The 12799-nt window shown below is 43.4% G+C and overlaps 1 long non-coding RNA gene across 1 annotated transcript in view; it reads left to right on the plus strand.

Moving 5' to 3' along the window:
* LOC123373230 overlaps positions 1-12422 on the plus strand; it is a 43703-nt gene extending 31281 nt beyond the window's left edge. Inside the window, exon 4 of the long non-coding RNA XR_006580622.1 lies at positions 12326-12422. This is a non-coding gene — a long non-coding RNA (uncharacterized LOC123373230). The remainder of the gene's footprint in view (positions 1-12325) is intronic.
* The last annotated feature ends 377 nt before the right edge of the window (positions 12423-12799 follow it).

Genomic DNA, 12799 nt, shown 5'->3' on the forward strand with positions numbered 1-12799 from the left:
GGGTAGTGGCAGGGTGGCTAATGAGGATATGGAAGTAGAAATTACCAGATCTGAGCTGGAAATCAAACTAAGTTTAATGGGACTAAATTGGGGGGGGGCCTCAATAATCTCCATCGAAGAATACTAAAGGAACTGGTACATAAGAACAGCCATACTAGGTCAGACCAAAGGTCCATCAAGCCAAGTATCCTGTCCTCTGACAGTGGCCAATGGCAGGTGCCCCAAAGGGAATGAACAGACAGGTTATCATCAAGTGATCCATGCCCAGTCACGCAATCCCAGCTTCTGGCAAACAGAGGCTAGGGACACCATCTCTGCCCATCCTGGCTAATAGCCATTGATAGACCTATCTTCCATGAATCTATCTAGCTCCCCTTTGAACTGCATTGCAATATTGGTCTTCACAACACCCTCTGGCAAGGAGTTCCAGAGGTTGACAGTGCATTGCATGAAAAAACACTTTCTTGTGTTTGTTTTAAACCTGCTACCTATCAATTTCATTTGGTGGCCCCTAGTTCTTGTATTATGAGAGAGTAAATAAGACTTCCTTATTTACTTTCTCTATACCAGGGGTTCTCAAACTGGGGGTCAGGACCCCTCAGGGGGTCGCAAGCTGTCAATCTCCACCCCCAGTCCCGCTTTGCCTCCAGCAGTTATAATGGTGTTAAATATATAAAAGTGTTTTTAATTTATAAGGCGGGGGGGTCGCACTCAGAGGCTTGCTATGTGAAAGGGGTCACCAGTAAAAAAAAGTTTGAGAGGCACTGCTCAATACCACTCATGATTTTATAGACCTCTATCATATCCCCCCTTAGTCGCCTCTTTTCCAAGCTGAAAAGTCCCAGTTTTATTAATCTCTCCTCATACAGAAGCCGTTTTATACCCCTACATGAAATTGCCAGCCTAACAGCAAGGATTTTTAATATATCTGTAAATTCAGGGTTTGTACCCTAAGACTGGAGAATTGTTAATGCAATTCCTATTTTTAAGAAAGGGGGAAAAGTGACCCAGGAAACTACAGAGCTGTTAGTTTGACCTCCATTGCATGCAAGGTCTTGGAACAACTTCGGAAAGAGAAAGTAGTTAAGGAACTAGAGGTAAATGGTAATTGGGATAAAATACAACATGATTTTACAAAAGGTAGATCAGGTCAGGCCAGCCTGGTCTCCTTTGATTTTTTTAGACAAAGGAAATGCATTAGAACTAATCTACCTGGATTTCAGTAAGGCATTTCATACAGGCCCACATGGGAAATTATTAGTTAAATTGGAAAAGATGGGGATTAATATGAGAATTGAAAGATGGACAGTGAACTGGTTAAAGGGGAAACTACAATGGGTTGTACTGAAAGATGAACTGTCAGGCTGGAGGAAGGTTACTAGTGGAGTTCCTCAGAGATCAGACTTGGGACCAATCATATTTAACATTTTTATTAATAATCTTGGCAAAAAAATAACAGTGTGCTAATCAAATCTGTGGATGACTCAAAATTGGGAGGTATTGTCAATACAGAGAAGGACTGGAATATCATACAAGAAGATCTGGAGGACCTTAAAAACTGGAATAATAGAAATGGGATGAAATGTAATAGTGCAAAGTTCAAGATTATGCATTTAGGGACTAACAAGAATTTTTTATATAAGCTGGAATGTATCAGTTGGAAGAGACAGAGGAGGCAAAAGACCTAGGTGTATTGGTTGATCACATAATGATGTGATCTGGAGCTGGGGAGGCTGCAGCCATGCGCCGCCCTCCTTCCAGGCACTCCTTTGGCGCTGGGGGGGCTAGCCTGGGGAGGAACTGGGCTGATGGCCAGGGGGCCGGAAGGGGCAGGCCTGGGGCAGGACTGGGGGCTAGCCTCCCCCTGCAGGCAGTTTACGCACAACCCAGGAGTTCGGGGTCTATTACAGGATTTGTAGGAGAGGTTCTGTGCTTGCAAAGTGCAGGAGGTCAGACTAGGGGTAGGCAACCTATGGCGTGTGTGCTGAAGGTGGAATGCAAGCTGATTTTCAGTGGCACTCACACTGCCCGGGTCCTGGCCACCAGTCCGGGGGGCTCTGCATTTTAATTTAATTTTAAATGAAGCTTCTTAAACGTTTTTAAAACGTTATTTACTTTACATACAACAATAGTTTAGTTATATATTATAGACTTATGGAAAGAGAACTTCTAAAAACCTTAAAATGTATTACTGGCACGCAAAACCTTAAATTAGAGTGAATAAATGAAGACTCGGTACAGCACTTCTGAAAGGTTGCTGATCCCTGGACTAGATGATCATGACAGTCCCTTCTAGTCTTAAAGTCTATGGCTGAGGCTACACTTGCAGTTCAAAGCACTGCCGCGGCAGCGCTTTGAAGCGCTAAGTGTAGTCAAAGCGCCAGCGCTGGGAGAGAGTTCTCCCAGCGCTGTCTGTACTCCACCTCCCTGTGGGGAATAACGTACAGCGCTGGGACCCGCGCTCCCAGCGCTGGGGCTTTGACCACACTGGCGCTTTGCAGCGCCGCAATTTGCAGCGCTGGAGAGGGTGTGTTTTCACACCCTGCTGCAGCGCTGCAAATTTGCAAGTGTAGCCATGGCCTGAGTCTATGAGCTCCCTGCTATTGGAACTCTTCACTGCCACAGGCAAGGACTCCCGCAGTAGGGGAAATGCTGCAGTAGCTCCTCACTTTACAGGAGGCTTCACTTGCTGAAGGGAAAGACTCTGGCAGCTGAGAAAGGCTGAGCCATTCCCTGCTGCCTTCCTCCTGCCAGATCCTCTCCTCACTGCAGAGAAAGGCCCTGACAGTGGGGAGCTGCTGAAGCTTTTCCCTACAGCCTCCGCCTCCCCCCCTCAGCCAGAGCTTTTCACTGACTCATGTACCCAGAGCTGTCCTCAGGCATACGGGCACCTGAAACCTTGAGGCACCCCAGGGTCTTAGTGTCCACTTTCCTGGTTTTTCCTATCTCTGTTCTGACCCTTCCTGCTGCAGCTTGGTGAGTCTTCCTCTGGAGGGGATCTAGTACTTAAAAGTGAAAAGTCTTCCAGCCTGCCAGACCTATTAGCACAACACTGAAATTGTTAAAGAGCCATTCAAGTGGTAATGAAGCCATTTAACAGGGATTTGCCAACCTCCAGGTATATACTGTCAGTTTCTGAATTTACTGACAAAAACAGTTGTGCGTTACTGTAATATTTACTCAGAACATGTTAGCCTACAGGACCTTAGTTTAAAATTTGCTTTAAAAATATGTCTTTAGTGTGTTGCTGAAGATTATAAAATCACATCTCTAAAAAAATCCTTTCATAGAGTTTTAGATGCACAATCTGAGTATTCATCATTAGCCTTACATGCTTGGATCTTCAGACACATAGTTTTTTTTAAATAAATCTTTCAAAAGACCACCTTATCTAAAATACACATGTGAGCCCAGGCTGCCATCAGGCATAGGGGCACCAGTTTAATAATATTGCATCGGGCCCCATAAATCCTAAGAATGTCCCTGTATGTATCTACATTTAGCATAATTAGCCTCTGAAGTCAAGAGGGACAACTCACATGTTTAAAGTTAGGCATGGGTTTTAATACCTTGCTGAAATAGGGCCTTAGAGAGCAAAATAGTAGGACAAGTAGAAAAAAAGGATTACAAGGAGTAGTGACTGAATCCCAGGAGTCTTCTGGCATCCCACCACAGCTTTACAAAAGATAAGAAATATTTCAGTTAAAATTATATTGGTCTTTCTGCATTCCTTTGGTGGAGGGGAAGATAAATAACAGGTAGAAAAAGAGCAATACATAGTGTGACAAAGCTCTGTCCTGGTCTCAGTGGGCCCTACACTTCCTGGCAGATTTCACTAGCCTCAGAGGCTCGCTGTGACCCTCCATGTAGCCCTTCTCGCTCTAGAGGCAAGGGTCACAGCCTACGGAGTCTTTTTCATCATAAGCCAGCAAGGGAGGTGAGGAAAAGCAACCCTCCCTCACACAGTCTCTGCAATTAATCAGGGAAGGCAGAGTCCAGGCCCGCCCTCTACTCCAGGCTCCAGCCCAGGGACCCTAATAGTTGCAGCTATGGTAGCTGACTTTTTGGAAATAGGACATGTACAATTCCCTGTGCCACTTCCCCACAGCAGCCCTCACTCAATATCTCTTTCACCATTACCTCCGGGCCTCCTTCCTTGCATCTGATATGGATTTGTACTGCTTAGTTCCTCCAACTGTACAGCTCCCTCCTACAGCTCCTGACACACATGCCCAACTGACTAACTGGGAGTCTTTAAACTAGTTTCAGCCAGCCCCTAATTGGCTTCAGGTGTCCCAACCAACCTAGCTATCTTCCCTGCCTTCTGGAAAGATCTTAATTGGCCCCACATGTCTTAATTGACCTAGAGTAGCTGCCTTGTAGTTATCCTGGTAACAGGGATTTGTTTAGCCTGGGGCTAATATATCTGTCTCCCACTACTTTTCTATAGCTTATAGCTTATACTCCACCCTGATTCCCAAGCCCGCCGGGGATATCAGTTGGCGGCTCCTTCACGGGGCCGTGAGCACGGGCATGTACTTGGCGCGGTTTACCCCTATCCCAAACATCTGCCCCTTTTGCGGCATGAGGGAAACCCTGGCACACATTTATCTAGATTGCGCCAGGTTGCAGCCCCTATTCCGGCTCCTCTTAGATCTCTTATTATGTTTTTGGTTGCACTTTTCCCCTCACCTGTTCAGCTATGCACTCCCCATCCATGGCCCCACAAAGTCGTGGGTTCTCCTTATCAACCTCCTCTTAGCCCTGGCCACACTAGCCATCTACAAAACCAGGGAGAGGAGGTTGGCCGACGGGATTTCCTGTGACTGTGGGGCCTATTTCTGTTCCTCTATCTGTTCACGCATCCAGGCAGAGTTCCTCTGGGCGGTGTCCGCTGCCTCCCTTGACGCCTTCGAGGAGCAGTGGGCGCTGTCCAGGGTTCTCTGCTCGGTATCCCCATCAAGTTCCCTTCGTTTAGCCCTATGACCTCACTCCCGATCCTGTTTTTTTCATTTTTTCATTAGTTGTCCCATGTATTTATTTGGTATCACAGACCTGTGGATCCTTCATTTAGGCTGTGGGGGAGGTCCTTTAGCAGTGGATACCAACTTCCTGGATACCAACAGGACTACTTTTCTATAGCCATCTGGCCTTGCCCCATCACAATAGTTACTGCTTGATCCCCAGGGAGCATGAATCTTCAATGCACACATTGTTTTTTTGAGGGTGGGGGAAGCATTTACTTTGAGTTGTGATGGTTGTTACTGTTTGTAAAGGCATTTATAGCATTTGAGAACTTTCCTGATTATCATAAGATCTATCTCCCTTCATCAGAAAAAGAATAATCTGCTATCAGTCTCCATTGTACATAAATCAGGGATTCTATAAAAAAAGAGAGAGAGAGAGAGAGAAAGTGAAACATGAAATAATGCTTGAGAAAGAAGATCGAAAAGACAGCACCATGTAGTTTTCTAGACAAACTAGGCAGACTATCAAAATTATCACTGCAGAGAACTGTCAGGATTAAATTTAAATAAAGACAAATGCTACAATTTTGAAGATCATTTATTTTCATTTTCCCTTAGTCAAATAGAAATGTTATAGCTTCTCACTTTCACTCAGGTTATCCCAGTTATGACAGAATCATAACTTTAAAATGTTTGTTTGTAATCAGCTCTTTGGAGTTATTCTGGAGAAAATAAAAAATCTAAAAATATAGCAAAGCTTAAAAAAAGGCAAAGCAAAATATGGCGCACGCAGTTTGCTAAAGGGTTTTAAAATGAAATTAAGAAACCAGCCTTGGACTTTAGCTTTATTTACATAAAGAGGTTTGGAGTTTTGAATAAGTTTGAATGTTTTTCTCAAGATAGTGGACCAGATTCTCTGGTCTTTAGGGCAATTTTGAACAGATTTTGGCTAGTCCTGGCAGATGTGGCCAATGAAAGATGCCATTTTCTTGGAGTACCCTTAAGTCATAAGAAACCACCATAGCATCTCCACCACCCACACTCCCAGTCCCTAGTTTTTCCTAGACACATTTTAAGGGGGATGTGACCAGAACACTCCTGGATCCAGCGATCCATAGCTGCCCTCAGGGGGTTGGGGGAGGGAGATAGCTGTTGGCAACCAACCAGAGAAGCCTTCAAGCTGTTCTGATCTGGGTCAGGAGATCATTCCATCACTGATCTGGCTCATGATCAAGGAGGGGAAGGGGAAGGGGAAGAAGATAAAATAGTGGCTGTAATAGTGGTCTAAGCCCACTTTGACCCTCTAGTCTTGTGTCAGGCACAGCTCAGCCAATGAGTGAGTCTGCAAAATTTGTTTGGAAAAATCACAAGAAAAATCTTTCCAGTCTTGCTCAAAATATCAAAAATGGGTTTTTCAAAATTCGGTTCCATACCTTAGACAAAGGCTGTAAGTACGGGACAACATACCAGGGGGAGGAGAAAGTTAACTGAACTTTTTTAAACATCAGATTTGAAGCAAAGGTTTGGAAAGTTCCAAAGGCTATTTTTATTTTAACTGAATCAGTTTCTCTAGTTGTACCTTTACATATAATATACTATATTTATGCTAGTACTGTAATTTATGTAGTAGGCAAATTGTCAGTCATATGCAAATCTGTCACATTATGTAATATAGCAATAGTGCCCTGCTTATGAAGAGTGAAAGCCTCCCTTGTGCAAAGGGCCAGCATTGGGGCTATGCAACCCTAAAGTCCTGTTTTGTTAGTGTCACACTTACAAACCCAAGTCATTAAGGTGTGTGCTCCTCCTGCAAAGTGCTAAGGCCCCAGTTCAGCACATACTTAATTTTGTACTTAAGCACATACTTAATTTTGAGCACGAGTAATATCATTCTGATCCAGCAACACATTTAGGCATGTGCTTAACTCATGAGTAATTCCTACCCTATTCTGAAAAGCACTCAAAACAAAGTTTCAGAGCTCTGCTGAATGAGGATGAGATTACTTATGGCCTTGAAATTAAGCATGCACTTACATGCTCTCTGAATCAAGGTCTTAGATTTTGCATTTCAAGTTTCAGCTCAAACAGAATTTTATCCCTGCATTATAAACCCCTAAAATAGAGGACTTACATGCTAAAAAAAACTGAACAGACCATTCACTGTAACAGTACTGCAGAGTACCACTATAATAAATTCTTCTGTTACACTCCAAGTTTGCACAGCCAAATGCTGGCAGAAATCCATCAAACATTTATTTGCTGAGACTAGTTTTAGTATTATCCATTTTTCTTTAGGTACTTCATAAAATAAATTCTAAAATCTATGTATGATTAATTATGTATCCCCCCTCCCCAGTTTCTACAGAGAGACATAAAACAGGAGTTATTTCTTCTTTGTAATGATCCTGTTTTTGCAGATAAATTGGGAATTCTTTGAAAGTGGATACAGAATTATAATATGAATGGATAAATAAATTACCAAAATTGCAGCATTGTGGATTCAGTAGAGGTTTTATTGTTTGTTTCTTGAGCAGTCAGTTTGCCCAAGTTTTTTGCTGTCTTTAGAATAATAAGTTAGAGATGGGAAAGACTACTTAGGTCATCTGGTCCACCTCCCAGATTTGTTCTTTATTTTGTATTCTTGAGTGCTTTGTCCAGTCTAGTTTTAAATTACTCAAGCAATGGAGCTTCCAGGCTATCCCTGGGAAATTATTCTATAGACTCAGAGTCCAACTAATCACCCATTTAAATAAATAGAGATGTTCTTATTAACTTCAAGAGCATTTGGATTGGGTTCATAGCCCACAGTTAGAGAATATTTCCTGACAATCATCATAAATTTTGCTTTTTTTAAACTATTATACCATTACTTCTAGTTAGATTCCCATTGATCACCCTCAACAACTAAGAACCCGATTCTCCTCCTACAGAAGTCAAAGGGAGTTCTGCCCTAAAAGCCCTGTTTACTTTTCTCCTTGTGCAATCTCTCTTTGCTGCCTCTACTTTTCTATGTAGCTATAATTGAATCCATTCTTCTTTGTTTCAGTCTTTTAAAATATCCTTTACAGGTTCTTTTTTTGCCACTTGATCCTTAAGCAGTTCCTGGTGAAGCAAAACTGGATCTTTTGTTACATAAGTATTGTCATCTAGGTCAAACCAGTAGTCCTTCCAGGCAAGGGACCTGCTTCAAATTGTTATCAATGCCACAACTTTTAGAGAGAGGCTCAAGAAAGCCTATTAAGAACAAATATGTAAAAAAAAAAATTCCTAAGGGAAGTTTCTTCCTAACTCCAGGCTGTTAATGGTTGACTCATGCTCTCAAGCTTTGAAGTGCGAATGTGGTCGGGTGCTGGGAGAGAGCTCTCCCGGTGCTGCAGGTACTCCACCTCCCCGTGGGGATTAGCTTACAGTGTTTACACTGGTGCTTTGCAGCGCTGTAACTTGCTGTGCTATGGGGTGTGTTTTTTCACATCCCTGAGCGAGAAAGTTGCAGCGCTGTAAAGCACCAGTGTAACCAAGGCGTCAGTGAGGATGCTTGAGTCTCTCACAGCTCCTAGTGCTCCCCACAGGGGTCCATCCCCTTACAGCTCCAATGTGAGACTGGACTGTGTGCATGCATCATTGTGACAGAGCTTGCTATATTCTCAGGGCCTGGGATACCTGAGCAAGGAGACTGAGAGCTGTAGGAGGTAGGCTGGGACTGACTGGGCAAGGAGACCGGAACTGAGAACTGGGGATAATGGTGACTGAGAATGGTTATTTAAGGAGGCTGGGACAGGAAGCAAATGAGGGAAAAGGAGAGGGGACTGGGAGCTAGGGGGTTGAGAGGAGAACACTGAGATTGGATGGGAAGCTCGGGGAGGGGGAGACTGGGCCTAGGAAGCGAATGTGGGATTGGAAGAGGGGTAGGAGAGACAGACCTGTCAACGAGCAGGGGCATGGGGGAGAACTGACTCCATAAGGAAACTGGGACTGGGTGCAGGAAACAACAGATACTGGCAGTTGGGCAGTAGATTGAGACTTGGACAGCGAGCCCAGAGGGACCACTAGCATTGACTGGACACAGCAAATGGGATGAAAAGCCTGAGGATTGGAGAATGGAACTTGGTAGGCAATGAGAATAAGACCAGGACCAGGAGGCAGGGGTGGGAAGGAAACAGAATTAGGATAGGGACAGGGAAGAAGTAATCAAGCATGGGAAAAATAGGCAGAAGAGTCTGTGTTCCCTAGAGCATACTTCTTTCCTGAACCAGGAATGGGAACCCAAGGTTCCCGAGTCTCACCATTTCTCTGCTATCAGCAAATATCATTGAAACCCACTCGCAAACTGAGGGTATGTCTAGACTACCCGCCGTATCGGCGGGTAGCGATCGATTTCTCAGGGATCGATATATCGCGTCTCATCTAGACGCGATATATCAATCCCCGAACGTGCTCCCTTCGACTCCGGAACTCCACCAGCGCGAACGGTGGTAGCGGAGTCGACAGGGGGAACCGCGGACATCGATCCCATGCCATGAGGACGAGAGGTAAATTGATCTAAGATACTTTGACTTCAGCTACGCTATTCACGTAGCTGAAGTTGCGTATCTTAGATCGATTTCCAACCCCCCCAGTGTAGACCAGTCCTGTGTGTGTCTTACCTCGCTCCAGTTCAGGACCACATGCAGGATGACAACATACTATTATTATCCATTATTTGTGTGGAAAGGCACATCCTTTGCCTCACCAGGCTCAGCATTTCCCTGTCTAGAGTGGGGGGACCTGGAGTAAATCAGTCCCATTCCAGAAAGTTTTTATTCCACACTAGTTTTCCTTTTCCAAAATTTATATGGCAGGCCTCAGGGTAGGCCTAAGGAGTACTCTTCAGCCAAACCAAATTAAAATTCATTACACACACAACAAAGGAATGCCTGGGGTTTTGCCTTATTATGCAGGACCTGGGGTTCCAATCCTTCCCCAAACGGGCAGGTAGCTTGGTTGCATCCCCTCTAGAGAGGGAAGCAGACTTTCACCCTGGAGAAACCTATTCTTCCTGTTACCAGTAGCCCTGCTGCATCCTGTCTCACCTTCTCTCTCATCAGAGAGTGTTTTTTAAAGATTACAGGTTGCCTTTAATTGGATCAGGTGTCCCTAGTTGACCTGCGGTAACTTCTTTTCAGCTCCTGGGCAAAAGGGCCTTTACCATTCTACGGCTGACATACCTGCCTTCCACCACGCTCTTAGATCTAGGAGCAGTGTGCACTGTCCAGGGTTCTGTGCTCAGTGTCCCCTTCAGGTTTACTATTTTTGACTCTTTGACCTTCACACTTGTCCTTGTTTTTTCCTTTGTTGTCCCCCATATTCATTTGAGTCCTGGGTTCAGTGGCTCCTCCTCATAGGCTGGGGAAGGGGCCTTTAGTCATGGGTGGGCTTGTGTCTGTCCACTTCCTGGAACCCAATAGGATCAGTCTCTTAGATTGAGAAGCAGTGGGCACTGTCCGGGGTTCTCTGCTCGGTGTCCCCTTCAGATTCTCTGCTTCTGACTCTTTGACCCTCACACCTGTTCTTGTTTTTTCTTCTGTTGTCCCCCATATTTATTTGAGTCCCAGGCTCACTAGCTCCTTCCCCAAGGCTGAGGGAGCGGCCTTTAGATGTGGGCAGGCTTGTACCCGCCCACTTCCTGGAACCCAACAGGACCACTCTCTTAGAGTTATCTGGTCTGATTTTTGTCACACTCCATTAGCTCAAGTAATAGAAGCCTATGTGGTGGATCTAAAGGTTCCAGTCTTGATGATGACACATGTGGGTGTGAATATGATGCCACATGATGGAATTTCTGTTTTGTAGTTTCCTTTTTTAAAAATCTAGGAAGTAACCCTCAAAAAACGCTATGTTTAAAAGAACATTATTAGATTGCAAAGTCGAGTACTTGAACATTAATTTGGGCTCCTTGTGCTTATGCATAAATATATTGTCTTCAGTTACATGACAGTATACTATTCTTCCCACAGGACCCCTGGCTCATTCAGTGAAAAGGGATGGGCTGTTTTGGGGATGAATCAGAGTTTTCTAGTAAAGAGAACTCTTGCTTCAATTGTTGCAGAAGTTGTAAGGTGTATGATGAAGGAGACAGTGGATTGCAGGAAGAGAAAGGGCAGTCTCATGATTAAGACAGGTGAATGCTACCCTGGATAAGTGGAATGTATCCTTGCCTCTGCCACAGAGTTCCTCTGTGATGCTAAGCAAGTCTCTTAAACCAAACTTTTTATAGGTCTCTTTTTACTAACACACTTTTTACTAAATGTGTGTGCCTCATTTTCTGGGGGCCCAAGATGAGGCCCTGGAGTCTGATTTACGGAAGTGCTGAGCACTCACAGCTGCAATGGGAGCTGTGCTTTGAGCAAATAAAATACTACATAATGCTAAATACTCTGAAAAATCAGGTGCTAGGTGTCTGAAATCAGGCTCCCAAAATTTGTGGCTATTTTGACCTTCATCTCTATGGTCTTGCTCCCTATCTGTTCAATGAGGATAATTCCAACCCCTCATCACATAAAGGTTTTGTGAAGATGAATTAATTTATGTTTGTGAAGCACTTGGATACTATAGTGACAAGTGCCATGGAAAAGCCCACGAGGAAATTACTCTGTCTTCAGAGCAGGGTTTCATTAGTGTGCAGAAAATAAGGCCTTCAGCCACACACTGAACAATAAGTTTAAACACAATATTGAATAGCTGCTGTTTTAGTGAGTACGCTCCACTCTGTGTGCTGAATGAGGCAGGGATCCTGTGGGAAAAATAGTATGTGATCATATAATTAAAGTCTGTATATAATGTATACACTATGTATATACACATAATGGTTATGCATTAGGGGACCAAATAAGGTTCTACAGGCAATCTTAATTCTGGCATTTTCTAACTTTTGCCTCCTTGACTTTTCAACCTTATTTATGCTCTTTTAATGTGGGGTTTTTGCTGTGTAATTACATAGATTGAGGATGGCTTTTCTTCTAGCTACAGTCTCTACTTTCTGGATCATGGCATTGCCCACCAGAAAACTTTTTAATGATAAATTTTCAATTGTATCTGTCACCCAATAGTTGTTTCAATAGTTAAAGTCCCTCATGAGTGTTACTAGGAAGCTAAATGTGAAAAAATATCATGGATTCATTCATGTATTTAAAGTAATTTGTTGCATAGCTGGACTGGTTTACAGATGCCCAGAAACTTGGTAAGTAGGTGGCCACCTACTGCAGTGTAAGTTAATTAGGCAAACCTAGGAATCTCTTAGGTACTAATAATGTCCAGGAAATATATTAACAAGGTATGGTGGAAAGTAGTTATACAGCTAGTGTTTGCTGTATCTATTACAGGGTATCATCAATTGTATCAAAAGGCATTGGTATGTGTATCTCCCCCTGCTTCTTCACCCCAAGATGAGACTGTTTTGGGGAACCCTCAAGAAAGGTGAATGTTATATTTTTTGGCTATAGCCTTGGCTGGATTAAAAATATCAAAATGATGTTACTGCTTTATTCTAAATTGTCAGAGATTAAACTGGAAATCTGTGAGTAAACCTCTAAAATGATGACAGTGTTGTGACATGTGCAGATGAGGCCTTAATGTGGCTGTCAGGTAAGCAGCAGTTGGTTTTCATTTTGAAAAATGTATTTTGAAAAGCAGATTTGATATTGTGCAAAGTCAGTGACCTTGCCATAAAATATTGTGAACAATCAAAACAACCGTAATACCATTTGAGTTCCATTAAATTCTGAACTGATTCAGCCTTGAAAATAGTTTGACATATGTAATGACAGTGCAGTAGGCAATTAACAAAGAGGTTACAG

Source organism: Mauremys mutica, chromosome 6, assembly GCF_020497125.1.
Source record: "Mauremys mutica isolate MM-2020 ecotype Southern chromosome 6, ASM2049712v1, whole genome shotgun sequence".
Classification (NCBI taxonomy): domain Eukaryota; kingdom Metazoa; phylum Chordata; order Testudines; family Geoemydidae; genus Mauremys; species Mauremys mutica.